Genomic DNA, 17,668 nt, shown 5'->3' on the forward strand with positions numbered 1-17,668 from the left:
TAATACGTTTCATTGTTATTATACTGCTGCTTAAATTACTGGAACTTGCCTTTTTATTACAATTTATTTATTTATTTATTATCTTTTTATTTATTTATTTATTGTTATAAAAAATCAAAGCATAGTTATAAAACAAACCAGGCATCGAATATGAATGCGTTTCAAGACATTATTTTGGGGTTAAAGTTATTTTTACACGAGCCGTTTTTAACGGTTTTTTGTTGTTGTTGCTTTTTACTTTTAGTGTGTGTTTGGAGGGGGGTTAAAGTCGCACTAATAGATACATCAGTAGAGTGGTTTTTGTCATACCACTTTCTTGTAAAATAATTCATAAGGTCAAGAGAAAAAGATTTTATAAATAGATAGTATATAAGAAACAAATAAATCTATAAATACAGGATTTATTTTCCTCGACTGGTATGAAAAAATCCTGTCCCCCTCGTGGCTTCCGCCACACATGAAAAAAACATATTTTCATACCACTCGATAAAAATAATTTCTGTTTTTATAGAAACAAATGAATATCCTCTATACAGTATTTACAATTTAACTTCATTGTATCATTATGTTTCATGGTAAGGCCTTAAAAAATAAAAAGTATAACAAATAAGAAAACAATTTTTACAAGTTATCAAGTTAAGATTGTTTAGCCTTTATAAACAAATGAATGTAATATTTGACCTTGCTAAGATTACATGAGTTTCAAATTATGTTATGTAATTTTGAATTGTAAAGTATGTTTTACATCATATGTAATCAAATATAAAATAATTTTTATCTTAAACTATTTATAAATGAGTAATGAAAAGCGGGCAAAGTAAGTAAGTTTAAGCAGATAACATTCAACTGTTTACATTGTTTTGTGGTTATCATAAATTATCCGCCTAAAATACAGTAGGTCCTGAGGCCAATCTTCAGGGGACATAACTTTCTGTCATTCCTTGCATTATCCCGAGGCCAATAAAACATATTTTTCATCTGACAGAGTCATGAACCTAAAAGGTCAATATCCGGCACCAGAAATGTCTCCGATCTCCATCGGAATCTTTACAAACTAATTTTCTGTTTAATCAAATTCATTTTATTACATGATAATTGTAAACAGTATTGTAAATTATAGATTTGTGTAGAAGTTGCATGTGATGTTGATAATTCATTTATTCAACAACAATAAAGACTGCTGGATATTGAAGCAAACAAAGGTACTAAACATTCTTTCACAAAATAACCAAAGTGCTTTTTTTTATTTAATTAAATGTTCAGTGCATTTAATAAATAGTACGATAGAAACTCCATTAAAATCACATTTTAAGCCTTATATTCATTTACATAACGTTATCACGTGTAATCATATATTGTAGCAGATAACAAGTCAAATATGACAGGCGGGTCATCGAAATATTTATTATCGTTTGAACTATTAACAATCAACTGTTTTCGTGGTGTAGTGGTTATCACATCCGCTTAACACGCGGAAGGTCCTGAGTTCAATCCTCAGCGGAAACATATTTTTTAATGATTTACTTGATTTTTTTTTCATATACATGTATTTGTCTACTTTATAGTGTGATTATTATATAAAGTTTCATGTGTTTATTTTTTTTAAGAGCTTTTAATGTTCCGCTGGTAGATTGCTGTTTTGTTGTTGTTGTTTTTTATGAGTCACTTTCGTGAAAATCTTGCAGAAATCAAACAGCAAGATAGCTTGTGTATATGTTACACCTACATATCATACTCAATTTTTTCTCATGTTTGATTTACGCCCTTGTGGTAAATAAGATGTATAAAACCGCATGTTGCTGTTGTTTTTTATCTACTATATTTGAATACAAAAAACTTACTGCTCACTGTTATATCGACAGTTAAACAAGCGTATGTAATGTGTACCTTGAGCATGATTAGATATAGCGACTTTATTCAAATCACGGTCTTAAAATATTAGTCCAAAGATTTGTTTTATTTTATGTGAAATAAATGATATACCGGAAATGGAAAAATCTCTTTTCAGATTTCAAAATATATCATAAAATTATAAAAACCTCCGGCGGGACTCGAACCCGCAATCCCCGGCTTAGGAGGCCGATGCCTTATCCATTAGGCCACGGAGGCACTTATCCTCTCTTATAAAAAGGGCATCATGTGCTGTATTATTTATATCATATATTTTTAAACAATTAGATTGAGCTGAAGCTTTGTCATGAATATTATTTGTTTTGTCCTTAAATGCTCAAAGTGGTGGAAATAACATCATAATATTTAAACAATCTCCTGTTTTGTCCTTAAATGCTCAAAGTGGTGGAAATAACATCATAATATTTAAACAATCTCCTGTTTTGTCCTTAAACGCCCAAAGTGGTGGAAATAACATCATTATATTTGAACAATCTCCTGTTTTGTCCTTAAACGCCCAAAGTGGTGGAAATAACATTATAATATTTGAACAATCTCCTGTTTTGTCCTTAAACGCCCAAAGTGGTGGAAATAACATTATAATATTTGAACAATCTCCTGTTTTGTCCTTAAATGCTCAAAGTGGTGGAAATAACATCATAATATTTAAACAATCTCCTGTTTTGTCCTTAAACGCCCAAAGTGGTGGAAATAACATTATAATAATTTGAACAATCTCCTGTTTTGTCCTTAAATGCTCAAAGAGGTGGAAATAACATTATAATATTTGAACAATTTCCTGTTTTGTCCTTAAACGCCCAAAGTGGTGGAAAATAACATTATAATATTTGAACAATCTCCTGTTTTGTCCTTAAATGCTCAAAGAGGTGGAAATAACATTATAATATTTGAACAATCTCCTGTTTTGTCCTTAAACGCCCAAAAGTGGGTGGAAATAACATCATAATATTTGAACAATCTCCTGTTTTGTCCTTAAACGCCCAAAGTGGTGGAAATAACATCATAATATTTGAACAATCTCCTGTTTTGTCCTTAAACGCCAAAGTGGTGGAAATAACATCATAAATATTTGAACAATCTCCTGTTTTGTCCTTAAACGCCCAAAGTGGTGGAAATAACATCATAATATTTGAACAATCTCCTGTTTTGTCCTTAAACGCTCAAAGTGGTGGAAAATAACATCATAATATTTGAACAATCTCCTGTTTTGTCCTTAAATGCTCAAAGTGGTGGAAATAACATCATAATATTTGAACAATCTCCTGTTTTGTCCTTAAACGCTCAAAGTGGTGGAAATAACATCATAATATTTGAACAATCTCCTGTTTTGTCCTTAACGCTCAAAGTGGTGGAAATAACATTATAATATTTGAACAATCTCCTGTTTTTGTCCTTAAACGCTCAAAGTGGTGGAAATAACATCATAATATTTGAACAATCTCCTGTTTTGTCCCTTAAACGCTCAAAGTGGTGGAAATAACATCATAATATTTGAACAATCTCCTGTTTTGTCCTTAAACGCTCAAAGTGGTGGAAATAACATCATAATATTGAACAATCTCCTGTTTTGTCCTTAAACGCCCAAAGTGGTGGAAATAACATCATAATATTTGAACAATCTCCTGTTTTGTCCTTAAACGCCCAAAGTGGTGGAAATAACATCATAATATTTGAACAATCTCCTGTTTTGTCCTTAAACGCTCAAAGTGGTGGAAATAACATCATAATATTTGAACAATCTCCTGTTTTGTCCTTAAACGCTCAAAGTGGTGGAAATAACATCATAATATTTGAACAATCTCCTGTTTTGTCCTTAAATGCTCAAAGTGGTGGAAAATAACATCATAATATTTGAACAATCTCCAGCAGTGCCGTCGGATGTGTTTTGAGACACAGTTTCAAATTTGTTTTGTAGCCCAGTAAATCATGGATGAACTAACAATTAACTAACTTACCTATAGTATATATATGAGCGCATATAGGGATATGATATTCAAGTTCCATCACTTAATGACGTTATATAAAGGTGACAAACACGATCGGCAGTTGAATACTTTTACAACTGAAAATATAGAATAATGACATAATGTTTCACTAGTTTTCGTATTTTAACGCACTTTATAATCCATCTTATTACTTTCATATCACAATGTATATTTACATTTGTTATTTGAAAAAAAGCAAATTTGATAGGAGAAACTTGTATATACTCAAGCTCAAAATTGAATATATTCATTACAAATATTTGTTGTTGACAACTGTTTCCGTGGTGTAGTGGTTATCACATTCGCTTAACACGCAGAATGTCCTGATTTCAATCCTCAGCGGAAACATAACTTTGTGTGTGTGTTATTTTTTCTTGTTAAAACCAAAACAAAAAACAAAAACAAACAAAAAACACTATTATTTAGGGTAATTGTTGTGTTTTAAATTTCATACATTTTTGTGTTTCGATTTGGTTACGGTCAAAAATTACGTCAGTTACATGATTTTTTCAGAAGAGCCTTTGTGTTATATTTCAAGTGTGCTACAAAAAGAAAAAAAATGGTCTTATTGTAAAAGTAAATATAGCTTAATTCCGTTTGCACGTTCGACTAGATATTTATAATGTACCAATTGTGTAGTATGTTTTTCCAGCACCCGATAGTATAAGCTTTAATAATAAAAGTGTATTCCTTACATGCGCATTATTTAATTGAAATGCATGGGTAGCTATATTGGGAGAACTATTTTAAAATATTGTAATAATACTGATATTTAATGAATAAAAGGAATTTAGAATTCTGATATTAACATTGATTAATGTATTTATTAGATATATTAATGTCAAAACAGTTTCATTTTAATGTTTATACATAAAATTAATTTGATTATATGGTGAAGAATTATTTAAATGTGGTATCGTTATTAACTATACAAATTAAAACTCTGATTTGCGGTACATCAAAATAACTTAAAGGATAGAAAATTCAATAAGATCTTATAACAAAAATTAAATATTTAATATGAGAAAGCTATAATTTCCGGGCACCATATGATTTAAGGAAAAATGGTAAAAGATAAATTATTTAATGCAAAATTCTTTTCCGAACGCCCTTGTGTAAAACTGGCATGTTAAATAATAAAAGTGAAAACATGAAGTTATTACGTGTAATCATATATTGTAGCAGCTGACAAAATCAAATATAGCAATGACAGGCGGGTCATAAAAATATTTATCATGGTTTCAACTGTTAAGAATCAACTGTTTCCGTGGTTTACTGGTTATCACATCCGCTTAACACGCGGAAGGGCCTGAGTTCAATCCTCAGAGGAAACATAAATTTCAATGGTTTTCTTGAATTTTGTTTTATTACATATACATGTATTTGTCTACTTTTAAGTGTGTTTATAATGTGAAATTTCGTGTGTTTAATTTTTTAAGAGCTGATGTTTATTTGGCTAAAGAAAAGGATTACAAGACCTGTTCTAAAATTGCTGGTGTTTTGGTGTCAATCTCGTGAAAATCGTGCTGAAATCAAACAGCACGATAGCTTGTATGTATGTGTTACACCTACATATTATCGTTTTATCACTCAGTTTTTTTTTCTGATGTTTGATCAACCTGCTGTTGATGTTGCTGTTTTCTTCTTCTGATATTTGAATTCATCAAAACCAAACAAAAAATGTAAATTCTTATTCAAATCTCACATTTTTTATCTTACGTCGACAGGTTAAGAAGCCTTTATGAGTGTTAAATGTTTAGAAACAAAAGCTATATCATAAGTCTTATTTGTTTAGCCCTTTACTTCTGATGTTTATAATGGCGGATTGAACATCATAATACTTAAACAATCTTAAGCAATGCCGTCCGATGTGTCGTGAGACACAATTCCAAGCTTGCTCGTCGTATTTTTAACCCAATAAATCGAAAGATGAACGAGCAATCAAAACTTACCTATAGTATATATAAGAAAGGTGTAAAGGGATATGATATTCAAGTTCCACCATTTATTGTTGGAATATAAATGAGACAAAGATAATCGCAAGTTCAAAGACTTGTGAGACTCCGTGGCCTAATGGATAAGGCATCATCCTAAGCCGGGGATTGCGGGTTCGAGTCCCGCCAGAGGTTGTTCATGAATCATTTTGACATTTTGAAGCGCATCCTTTAGAAGGCATTTAACATATCATTTCCTTTAACTTTTCAGGCTCATTTCTTTATTAATTGAGCATACCACACTGGAGGAGTTTCATTGCTTTTTTACGGTATACCACGATTACCTCTAGGAAAACAATTTCAACCAAAGTTATATTAAGAATATTCTTAATAAGACAGATGTTCACTTCAAGCACCTGGTATTCATTTTACATATATGTTTGTGGTCTAATCAAAATTTATATCCAAGATAAGAGTGGTAGAAGATAAATGACTGATGTAATACATGTGTCATAATATTTAATATTTAAATCACGTGGCAAGTTGCAGCAATAATGGCGGAAACATTAATTATTTCCTCTTTGTATTAATACTTCTTCCACATTTCAAAATTGTGAAATCAGTAGTTCAGATATATTTCAAAGAACAAAACTAATGGTTCAGAATTTACAGCCTGCAGTCTAAAATGCTTTCTAGAATATTCTAAAACTGCGGTTGAACTCAAACAACTCACAATTTTGGGCTAAAGAATCTTACATATGCATACCCTTTGATCCATGGGTGACCATCTAATTTTTTTTTCAAATACTACATATAAATATATAAAACATATAATACATGAGTCACAAATTTCCCGGACAATTATAGTGACGCAAATATTATGCTAGCTTGAAGAGGGTTGATGCGCTTACAGGACAATTAAACGGATGTGATAACCCCAACTCTACAGAAATAGTTGCTCACTATTTCAAAACGTTAATTTTCAAAACTATCAAGCTATTAGTGTTTGCATCGTAAAATTCATATTCGTGGTAGTTAGGGCGACAGAAAGTTTTCATTAGGCCGATCAGTCAGCCCGAAAGCTATTTAAAGACGGAGGTCCATTCAATCTTTGGTGCGGACTTTGAGGTCTCTACTATGCTTTGAGGGCCAAAATGTTGCGAACTATTTTTTATAGTTTTATCACAGTTCTTTGAGTAAAGAACATTTTAAAAAAAATGTACTAAAAGCTTGGAGCAGTCAGCGCGTTTTGTTAAATATTCTGCGCGGTATAATAACGCCACTAAATTTTAATTGTCCGATAAAAAGAAATAACAATGCTCGCGTACAACTGACGCCATTCCTAAAGTATTAATGATAAATCATTTTAATAAAGTTGGTTGTTAAAAATAAAATACATGCGGTTTCGATCACAATTACATATAAGAAAGAAAATTTAATAAGATCCTAAAATAAAAGAGGTAGATCTGATGTGGGTAAAAAAACTATTTATTGCAAGACTTTTTTCGTTACGCACGTAATTAATCAAATGTTAACCTGCTGACATATATTGACAAATGAATTATGACAAGCGGGTCACGTGAATATCTAATATAGATTGAAGTATTTGTATACAACTGTTTCCGTGGTGTAGTGGTTATCACATCCGCTTAACACGCGGAAGGTCCTGAGTTCAATCCTCAGCGGAAACATTCTTTTTTTAATGTTACACTTTTGAAATGTATAACTATAGGGTAAAAGAGCTCGTTAACTCTCGTGTAAAGGTTTTATTTTTTTATTATATTATATTATAATAAATGTGTAAAATTACGTCTGATACAAATTGATGCTGAAGAGCCCCCGTGGCCTAATGGATAACCCATCGGCCTCCTAAGCCGGGGATTGCGGGTTCGAGTCCCGCCGGAGGTTGTTAATGAATAAGGTTTTTTATGAAGCCTTTTGACAAATTCTCGGGGTTTCCGGAAACAAATTATTAAATTGTATTGCACAAACATTATTTGTAATTTGAATATAATTTTATTACTATAAGAGTTATAAGTGTTAGGAAAGAAAATCAAAGTGCTGAAGGCACTGCAGTTGGGACGCACTTGAAGGATCAAAATTACCAAGTGGAAGTAAAACTCCAAATAAGCATTTTTAACTTAAGGGAGATAATAAAAACATTAAGCAAGGTAGAGTTATGTTTTTGAACACTGCTCTTCCTCTCTAAAGTCTCTATCACTTTGTGAAGTTTACATAAAATCCCTTCAATAGGTATCTAGTTATATTCATAGTATAGTTTATGTAAGAAAGGGGTTTAGGGATATGATATTCAAGTTCCACAATTTTATTGTTGGAATATAAATGAGACAAACATGATCGACAGTTTAAAGACTTCAGAGTGAGCCTCCGTGGCCTAATGGATAAGGCATCGGCCTCCTAAGCTGGGGATTGCGGGTTCGAGTCCCGCCGGAGGTTATTTATGAATCATTTTGACAAACTTCAAGCGCATCCTTTATAAGCCATTAAACATATCATTACTTTTACCTTTTCAGACTCATTTCTTTATTAATTGAGCATACCACACTTGAGTGTCATTGTTTTTTTTGCGGTATACCACGATTACCCCATGAAAACAATTCAAACCAAAGTTATATTCTTAATAAGACAGATGTTCACTTCAAGCACCTGGTATTTATTTTAAATTTTATATCTATAAGATCTAATAAAGTTAACAAATGACTGACGTAATGCTCTTTTCGTTACGCCCGGACATGCAGTCAAATTAAAATCACGTGGCAAGTATCACCAATAACAGTGAAAACATTGAACATTTCTTACTTGTTTTGATACACTTTTCAAAATTGTGAAAGCATTTTTTAGTCATATATACTCTAATCGTTCAGAATTCATTTTGCATTCCATGATGTTGTCCGGAACCTCGGTTGAAGTCAGACTCTCAATTTCAGGCATACCCATTGAGCCGTGGGCGACCATCTAAATATATTTGTTCAAATACTACATATTGATATATAAAACACACAATACAAATAAATCACAAATTTCCCGAACAGTTACTAAAGTGATGCAAGTATGATGCTTGCTTGAAGAGGGTTGATGCGCTTACAGGACAATTACACGGATGTGATAACCCCAACTCTACAGAAATAGTTGCTCACTATTTCAAAACGTTAATTTTCAAAACTATCAAGCTATTAGTGTTTGTGTCGTAAAATTCATATTTGTGGTAGTTAGGGCGACAGAAAGTTTTTCATTATGCTAGAATATTACGTTAGTTTGCCTCTTCTTATTGAGAGGAGTATAAAATGCAATGTTTCCGCTGAGAATTGAACTCAGAACTGTCCGTGTTTTGAGCGGATGTTAAAAACAATACCCCATGGACATAGCTGTGAAGTAAAGCCTGTGAAACAATAGTACACAACAGTGAGAGCCTCTTATCATCATAGTGACCGATCAGTCAGCCCGAAAGATATTCAAAGACGGAGGACCATTCAATTTTTGATGCTGACTGTGGGGTCTCTATTATGCTTTGAGGGCCAAAATGCTGCGAACTATTTATTTTCTATAGATTTATCACAGTTCTATGAGGAAAGAAGTAGATATTGAAACATTTTAAATAAAATGTACTAAAAGCTTTGAGCAATCAGCGCGTTTAGTTAAATATTCTGCGCGGTATAATAACGCCACTAAATGTTAACTGTCCGATAAAAAAAATAACAGTGCTCGCGTACAACTGACGTCATCCGTTAAGTATTAATAAAAAAATCATTTTAATTAAGTTGGTTGTTAAGAATAAAATACACGCGGTTTCGATCACAATTACATATAAGAAGATCCTAAAATAAAAGAGGTAGATCTAATGGTGGTAAAAAACAAACTATCTAATGCAAGTCTCAATTCGTTACGCCTGTATGTGCAATCAAATAATATTACATTGTTCGTCTTAATGTACGTTAATCTCCTGACATATTGACAAATGAATTATGACAAGCTGGTCACGTGAATATATAATATGGAGGGTGATTTATGCCAAAATTACATCTTGCTTTCTTACGTTACATCGTGCTTTCTAACTTGTACATCGTGCTTTCTAACTTGTACATTATGCATTCTGACATATACATCTTGCATTCTGACTTTTACATGTTGCTTTCTTACATGCACATTATGCTTTCTGCTGTGTGCGACTTGCTTAATTTTATGTTGATGTCGTTATTTAACGATCAATTATTATTCATTTGTTGATCTGGTATATTATTTCAATAAATTAACCTGCAACTGTTTGTATTTGGGTCTATTTACTCAGCTTGAATGACGAATGTCATAAGGTAGAATGCGCATAGCCGAAAGCCGAATGCAGCAAGCATAATACAACGCGACATCTGGTGTAATAATATGTGACACCCAAATTATGCTAACAGGTGGCGCTACAGTTATATTCTCGGTAAAGTCCGTATTGCGGTTCGGATTCAGTTTACCAAGTTACGTCCCTTTGTTTTAAAATTTCCATTTGCACTCATGGAGAAAATATACAAAACGATTTAACCATTTTTTATATTTATTACTGAAACTCTGTAGGTCAAATTATATTTCCAGCTGACAATGACAAGTTGCACATTTCCAAATCAATGGTTTTAGAATTTATTTTTTTTTCATCAACAAAATAATTATAAAATAGAACAGTTGTTCAACATTGTTCAAAGTGCTTTGGCCATAAAAAACTTCTTATTAAAATATTTCATACTCTTGAAAAGTTCTTAAATTTTGACATGGCTTATTTCCAATACCTGTGACCATCCACAACATTTTAATGTGATTTATTAATTAGGACATTTTCTTGCCTATTTTCAAACTAATTTTGTACACACGTTAGATTTTTTAAATTCAACTTGTCAAATTTAAAATCAGCTGATTCTGAGAAAGAAAAAAATGTCAAAACTGTCTAGTCTGTCAGACTAGACAGTTTTGCCTTTTTTTTCTTTTGCAGCGGCACGGGCTACCTCTCTTCATTTGAAATTTTATATCACAGGTACCCTCTCATTTTTTAACACATACGTACCCACAAGGCACGACATATGCTTTTATTTGCGTTAATCGTTAAGTATGTAATATTTACATAAAAGTAAGAAATATTACATACCTATTCAACGATTAACGCAAATGAAAGCATATGTTGTGCCATGAGGGTACGCTGCAAAACCGAAAGTAGGGTGTTTTTATGAATTTTACATTTATTTTTTGACAATATACTGGCATTTGTCCGAAGATGATATGTAAATGAACATATTAAATATGTATGATGCATATATAATCAAGCCCACGGTTCATTGCAGCTCGAAAAGTATGTCGAGGTGATGGGCGAGGCAAGACATGTCGATTTTTGTAGCTTATTGTGAAGTTGCAGTACATGAAAAAAGGGCACATGACAAATCAGCACATAAATAAAACATTTTAGTGTCCCGTGGCATATATCTTTTGTACGTGTCAAACCCCCTTTCCTTATTACATTGAAGTTTTACTGGATTGTTATCCATCGCTGGTTTGTTTTTAGCAGAGAATGACTTGTGCATGTGTAAAGAGTGTACCGTTTGAGCAGATTTCGCAAAGAGGGTACCGATATAGATATGTACCGTGGTGTAGCTTTAGGACGAATGATTTCATAATATTAATTGATGAGTACATAAAAAACAAAATGTACAAAAATGGTCCCAAGAAATGGTTATAAATGAATATTGCATGTTTGGCTGAAGATGCCTTTTTAGTAGTTTTCTTTAATTATAGCGTTCATGATATTGGAAATGTATAGCAGATCTTACTCATTTAAAACAAAAAAGTTTTATACCTTAAGGCAATAGTATTTGCAATACAAACACCACTGAGAATGTAGAAAAAAATGTTTATTAATATCTTCTATGACAAACAATTCATTTGATTTTATAACCATTTCTTGGGACATTTTTTGTACATTTTGTTTTTATGTACTCATCAATTAATATTATGAAATCATTCGTCCTAAAGCTAAACTCTCACAGATTGACAGACTAGACAGTTTTGCTTTTTTTTTTTTTTTTTCTCAGAATCAGCTGATTTTGGCAGCAGTTCCCAAATACAAACAGTTGCAGGTTAATTTATTGAATTAATATACCAGATCAACAAATGAATAATAATTGATCGTTAAATAACGACATCAACATAAAATTAAGCAAGTCGCACACAGCAGAAAGCATAATGTGCATGTAAGAAAGCAACATGTAAAAGTCAGAATGCAAGATGTATATGTCAGAATGCATAATGTACAAGTTAGAAAGCACGATGTACAAGTTAGAAAGCACGATGTAACGTAAGAAAGCAAGATGTAATTTTGGCATAAATCACCCTCCATAATGAAATATAGTTTGAATTGGCTATATACAACTGTTTCCGTGGTGTAGTGGTTATCACATCCGCTTAACACGCGGAAGGTCCTGCGTTCAATCCTCAGCGGAAACATTCTTTTTTAACACAGATTTTTATTGTTACATTTATCAAAGACATTACAGCAATATGTGTTTAGATATTCAATATTAAATTTAAAGTAAAACATTTTTAACTGTTAATATTTTAAATCATTTAACGTTCAAAGGATTGGCGACAAAAAGGTTTTTTTACATTTGGCATTACTTTTGTGTGACAACATTGCCTCCGTGGCCTAGTGGATAAGGCATCGGCCTCCTATGTATTATTTTAATTCTTTATTATATTTTTTTTCTAAAGTACTATATATTATTAGTCTGTTTTCAATTGTATGCAGAAGAGCCTCCGTGGCCTAATGGATAAGGCATCACCTCCTAAGCCGGGGATTGCGGGTTCGAGTCCCGCCGGAGGTTGTTTATGATCCCTTTTTGATTGTCGGAATTAAATTTTAGTTATAATCATTATAACAGTATTGCCTATATTAGAAGTAAATTGTATTTGAATAAAATATGTGAGGTTTCATAAGGTGTCTTTTGGGTTTTCTTATCTATTTTCATTTATTTATTTTTTGTCTCTTTTGTCTTTTTTTCTGTTACGAAGTCACTACTGTAGCCTCGCACGTTACATTAAACTACTGGATTACATGCAAAATTGAAATATTCAGCATGCTCTATTTACCCTTTAAATAACAACAACAATAAATTGAGTCTTTGAGTGTTGCATATATACTGAAAAAGAATGATTTTTACAACATGAACAGTTTGATATTGTTACAGGTGTACAACTCAATGTCAAGCACTTAAGGACACCTCAGCAATTTTACAGGTAAAGCACTAAGAGATTGCGAACGATTTGCTTTGAAGTCTCGTCATTTATCATTACAGACATTAACTCAGAAAATCTGACATTTTTTGGAACAAATGTAATGATGCGATGTTAAAACTACTGTTGTTGCATTCTTCACATATATTTCAAATATGTTGTCTTAGGTAAAACAATGTTAGTTATGAAATTCGTTTATTTATGAACCATTCTATGAGTGATAACCATCTAGGAGTAGGCGTTCAACATTGTATGCTTGACTTTATGCAAATGTCAGTCTTATATATAGAAACATACATGCATCAATAATATCTCATGCGTGATGTATGTTTGTTGGTGAATGATTCAAGCTAGATATAATCAAATATGTTGTCATTTGTAAACAGTTCAATATTTCATTTTCGTATACTTGCCTTTATGTCTTTTTTTCTCAAGACACGTAGAAAAGCATTCAATAGACCTGTCTTATAAGTAAACGCTGGTTAAATTACGGTTAAATGCCTGATAAGATTGCCTCCTTGGTCTAATGAATAAGGCATCTGCCTCCTAAGCCGGGGTTAGCGGGTTCGAGTTCCGCCGGAGGATTGTTTATATTATTTTAACAATTTCTGTTGTTCTATATTTAAATCAGTCCTGTCTGGTGTTCATTGAAATATTTATGCAATTCTCTTCATTTTGTAACCATGGCGATAAAAATCACTTTTCCTTAAATAATCTGGTTTATGTTGCCTTTAACTTTGCAAAATGCCGTTCTGTGGATACCATACTCATTCGGAACAACTAATTTGAACAATACTACAACAAACTGTATGACAACTGCTAATAAAATGTCGTCTGTGGATATCATACGTATTCGGAACGACTAATTTGAATGTGTACAATACTACAACAATTTGTATGACAACTGTTTCCGTGGTGTAGTGGTTATCACATCCGCTTAACACGCGGAAGGTCCTGAGTTCAATCCTCAGCGGAAACATTCTTTTTACCATGTTTAATGGTCAAACTTTTATATTTGCTTCATAGAAAAGTTTAAATTATGCTTTTATAGATCTTAAATTATTACAAAAAGCAAATGGTTTTCAGCAAAATGTGTTTGATTTTGTAGAGAAAAGTACATAATGCGAAAGTGTTTATCTTTAAGTATACTTTCTTTACAACGGAAACACTACTAAACATTCGTATCTTTTAACAATATTTTCTATTATTACCCCTCACTTTTTTCGTAATGCTAATTTCCCATAGGCCTCTGGGAGTTATACTTACTGTTAATGCAAGTGTACCACGTGACTACGAATTTTGTACTGTTACATAGGTAACAGTATTTTTAACAGTATAAAATCTGCTCACGTGGTCTATTTTCTAAATAAAATGAAATAAAATGGCCGCCATTTTTCTCTCGATTCATTCTTATTTTTGACCATAGGGCATCGCCGAAGTAACTATTACTCTGATAAAATTTAGTTCTTTGCAACCTAGAGTCCCTTTCGCGTATTAAATATCTTTTTGTTGAATAGTCAACAGGAAACATCCGTTTTCAACGGAAGTAATTGTAATGTAAATAATTTTGTGTCAAACTGGAACATGCAGACAATTAAAGCATGCAACAAAGGATAATTTAACAATTTTAACCAGTGAAACGTTACAGATAGAGTTTGTGGACATACATCTGTAGGATATCATCGTTATTTTCTAAATGCACTTTGTCAAAAAACCATGCAAAGAATATTCTGGATGCAGAAGGATCAGATTTCACAGATCATAACCTTATAAATGGGTTAGTGTTTTGCTTTCTGAATAAAACACAACTTATTTTATGTTTATGACTGGTAGATATCATCACTTGCTTAAAGAATAAAAGAAAAACAGCTTCTCAAGTAGGCCTACAGTGCACTTAAAACTTGCAAGGTAAGGACAGTTTAGTTATTGCTTCTCTTGGCTTATTTTTGTTACAGTTAGATTTAGTTGCCAAATTCAGATCATCACAGTATTTGTTCGGGGTAATAAAGTAAATAACACATGGGTTTGTGGGTAACAGTAAAAATATCATCCCTCGTAAAAATACTGTTACCCTCGGCTACGCCTCGGGTAACAGTATTTTCCTCGGGATGATATTTTTACTGTTACCCACAAACCCATGTGTTACTTATATATTGTTACATTTATCAAAGACATTTCAGCGATAGGTGTTTAAATATTCAATATAAATTTAAAGTAAAATATTTTTTACTGTTAATGTTTTTCATCATTTAACGTTCAAAGGATTGGCAACAAAAAGGGTTTTTTTTCATTTGATATTACTTTTGTTGAATAATGCAAAAGTATGTTCTTTTTTTTTAATTGAATGCACTTTCTTTACTAAGGAAACGCTAATGAATTTTCCTATTTTGTTTAAGTTTTAGAACAAGTGGTATATTTTCAAAGAATGATGAAAGTTTGGCCGTAAAATATATTCACAGGATTCCGTTTTCTTTATTCGATATCGTTGAAATTAAAAGAAAATATCTCATTATCATATAAGTTCTCATATTCTTCACACATAAATGTATTGCTATCAATCAAGTAACGTTACCGTAAAACGTTTTATTTTGTCGAAGTTATGTATTTAAATAGTTACATTTGCTTTTACAATTCTCAAACCATTCTTATACAATAATTATACAATTGCTAAGACTTTCAAATGTTTGTGTTGGCTTAAACTTTGTCGTTCTGTGTAAACCATACGGATTCGGAGCGACTAATTTGAGTGTGTACAATACTACAATGCAATGTATGACAACTGTTTCCGTGGTGTAGTGGTTATCACATCCGCTTAACACGCGGAAGGTCCTGAGTTCAATCCTCAGCGGAAACATTCTTTTTTAACAACATTTCGATTGTTACATTTATTAGCGATACGTTGTGTAAGAATATTAAATATAGAATTTAAAGTAAAAAACATTTTTTTTGAAGTTTTTCATCATTTAACGTTAAAATAAAATTGGCAACAAAAATGTTTAACCACTGCAAGACAACATCGCCTCCGTGGCCTAATGGATAAGGCATCGGCCTCCTAAGCCGGGGATTGCGGGTTCGAGTCCCGCCGGAGGTTTGTTTTATTATTTTAACATTTGCTAATTAATATCAATCCTGTCTGTTGAAACACCTGAAACAAATATTGGCAATTCATACTTTTTCTACCAAGACAATGATATCTCTTTTCAATAAATAATCTGGTTTATTTATAATAAAAAAGCCTACTTTTTACCCAAAGAAACCAAAGAATAAAGTTTTATCAAAACCAATTTTATAATGCATGTTATTGTATTGACTCTGATCTAATTTTAGTAAAACTTTTTATGAGGCGAATGTTTATATGTGCTCCATACAGAAGCTTAAAGTGACATTATGCCTATCTTAATGTAAATGGTCAGTGAACAGGTAAAACTCAAAATACGATGTTATTCTGTCATAATTGTACTAAAATTTCAATTTAACGAAGAAAAAAAAATCAATTAATCATGTGACCAACAGACGTTTCTATAAATATCGTTCTGAAAGTATCGGAAACGTTAAAGTTTTAAAAAGAGTGGGACAGTCTTTATAATTTAGGTTTTTATATTGTATCAATCACATCTTTTGTTACCAATTATTGGATAATCACCATTTTAATAGCCAATCTTTTGAAATATACTACTAATTCAACTCATCTTGGCAGCGAAAAGATGAAAAAAATGTCACTTTATGGAACTTTAAATATTTCAAAATACTAATCTTAACCAAAGCTTTGCTTTAACTTTGAGAGAAATGTATTATGCAAAGTATTTACTTTATATCAAATTTGAATGCATTTTCTTTACTAAGGAAACGTTAAAAAAATCCTTATTTTGCTTAGATTTAGAACGAATGATATATTTTAAACGAATGACGGAAAGTTGGCTATAAAATACTTTAACAGAATTCCGTGCTTATTTTATCTTAATATCTTTTTAATAAAGAGAGAGAAAATATTTCAATATGTTTTAAATGAATATAAATAAATAAGTTCTCATATTCTTCATACATTTTGTTTTGTCGAATTAATGTATTTAAATTTGCAATTCTCAAATCATTTTAATACATTAATTTAACAATTGCTTCGACCTTGAAATGTTTGTGTTGTCTTAAAATCATTCGGAGAGACTAAACTTGTACAATACTAGACTAAACTGTGTAACAGCTCAAAACAACTGTTTCCGTGGTGTAGTGGTTATCACATCCGCTTAACACGCGGAAGGTCCTGAGTTCAATCCTCAGCGGAAACATTCTTTTTTAACAACTTTTTACTATTGTTACATTTGTCAAAGACATTACAGCGATACGTGGTGTACGAATATTTAATATAGAATTAAAAGTAAAACAAAAAGTTTTAATATTTTTCATCATTTAATGTCCAACAAATTGGCAACAAAAATGTTTTACAACTGTAACACTGCCTCCGTGGCCTAATGGATAAGGCATCGGCCTCCTAAGCCGGGGATTTAGGGTTCGAGTCCCGCCGGGGGTTTGTTATATTAATTTAACATTTTCTTTTGATGCATATTC

At 31.9% G+C, this 17,668-nt stretch overlaps 11 non-coding genes across 11 annotated transcripts; 10 read left to right on the forward strand and 1 right to left on the reverse strand.

The window, feature by feature from the left end:
• Positions 1–1,433: 1,433 nt before the first annotated feature.
• Trnav-aac (transfer RNA valine (anticodon AAC)) lies at positions 1,434–1,506 on the forward strand. The gene has a single exon. It is a non-coding gene; the product is annotated as a tRNA-Val (tRNA).
• A 530-nt stretch (positions 1,507–2,036) lies between these two features.
• On the reverse strand, positions 2,037–2,109 carry Trnar-ccu (transfer RNA arginine (anticodon CCU)). Its single transcript has one exon. It is a non-coding gene; the product is annotated as a tRNA-Arg (tRNA).
• A 2,062-nt stretch (positions 2,110–4,171) lies between these two features.
• Positions 4,172–4,244, forward strand: Trnav-aac (transfer RNA valine (anticodon AAC)). The gene has a single exon. It is a non-coding gene; the product is annotated as a tRNA-Val (tRNA).
• A 3,204-nt stretch (positions 4,245–7,448) lies between these two features.
• Positions 7,449–7,521, forward strand: Trnav-aac (transfer RNA valine (anticodon AAC)). Its single transcript has one exon. It is a non-coding gene; the product is annotated as a tRNA-Val (tRNA).
• A 693-nt stretch (positions 7,522–8,214) lies between these two features.
• Positions 8,215–8,287, forward strand: Trnar-ccu (transfer RNA arginine (anticodon CCU)). Its single transcript has one exon. It is a non-coding gene; the product is annotated as a tRNA-Arg (tRNA).
• A 3,959-nt stretch (positions 8,288–12,246) lies between these two features.
• Trnav-aac (transfer RNA valine (anticodon AAC)) lies at positions 12,247–12,319 on the forward strand. The gene has a single exon. It is a non-coding gene; the product is annotated as a tRNA-Val (tRNA).
• A 188-nt stretch (positions 12,320–12,507) lies between these two features.
• On the forward strand, positions 12,508–12,696 carry Trnar-ccu (transfer RNA arginine (anticodon CCU)). The gene is made up of 2 exons: positions 12,508–12,544; positions 12,661–12,696. It is a non-coding gene; the product is annotated as a tRNA-Arg (tRNA).
• Positions 12,697–14,011: 1,315 nt separating this feature from the next.
• Positions 14,012–14,084, forward strand: Trnav-aac (transfer RNA valine (anticodon AAC)). The gene has a single exon. It is a non-coding gene; the product is annotated as a tRNA-Val (tRNA).
• A 1,802-nt stretch (positions 14,085–15,886) lies between these two features.
• Positions 15,887–15,959, forward strand: Trnav-aac (transfer RNA valine (anticodon AAC)). Its single transcript has one exon. It is a non-coding gene; the product is annotated as a tRNA-Val (tRNA).
• A 164-nt stretch (positions 15,960–16,123) lies between these two features.
• Positions 16,124–16,196, forward strand: Trnar-ccu (transfer RNA arginine (anticodon CCU)). Its single transcript has one exon. It is a non-coding gene; the product is annotated as a tRNA-Arg (tRNA).
• A 1,119-nt stretch (positions 16,197–17,315) lies between these two features.
• On the forward strand, positions 17,316–17,388 carry Trnav-aac (transfer RNA valine (anticodon AAC)). The gene has a single exon. It is a non-coding gene; the product is annotated as a tRNA-Val (tRNA).
• Positions 17,389–17,668: the final 280 nt, after the last annotated feature.

The sequence above is a fragment of the Ruditapes philippinarum genome, unplaced genomic scaffold (assembly GCF_026571515.1).
Source record: "Ruditapes philippinarum isolate M1 unplaced genomic scaffold, ASM2657151v2 ctg105_1_1_1_1, whole genome shotgun sequence".
Classification (NCBI taxonomy): Eukaryota; Metazoa; Mollusca; class Bivalvia; order Venerida; family Veneridae; genus Ruditapes; species Ruditapes philippinarum.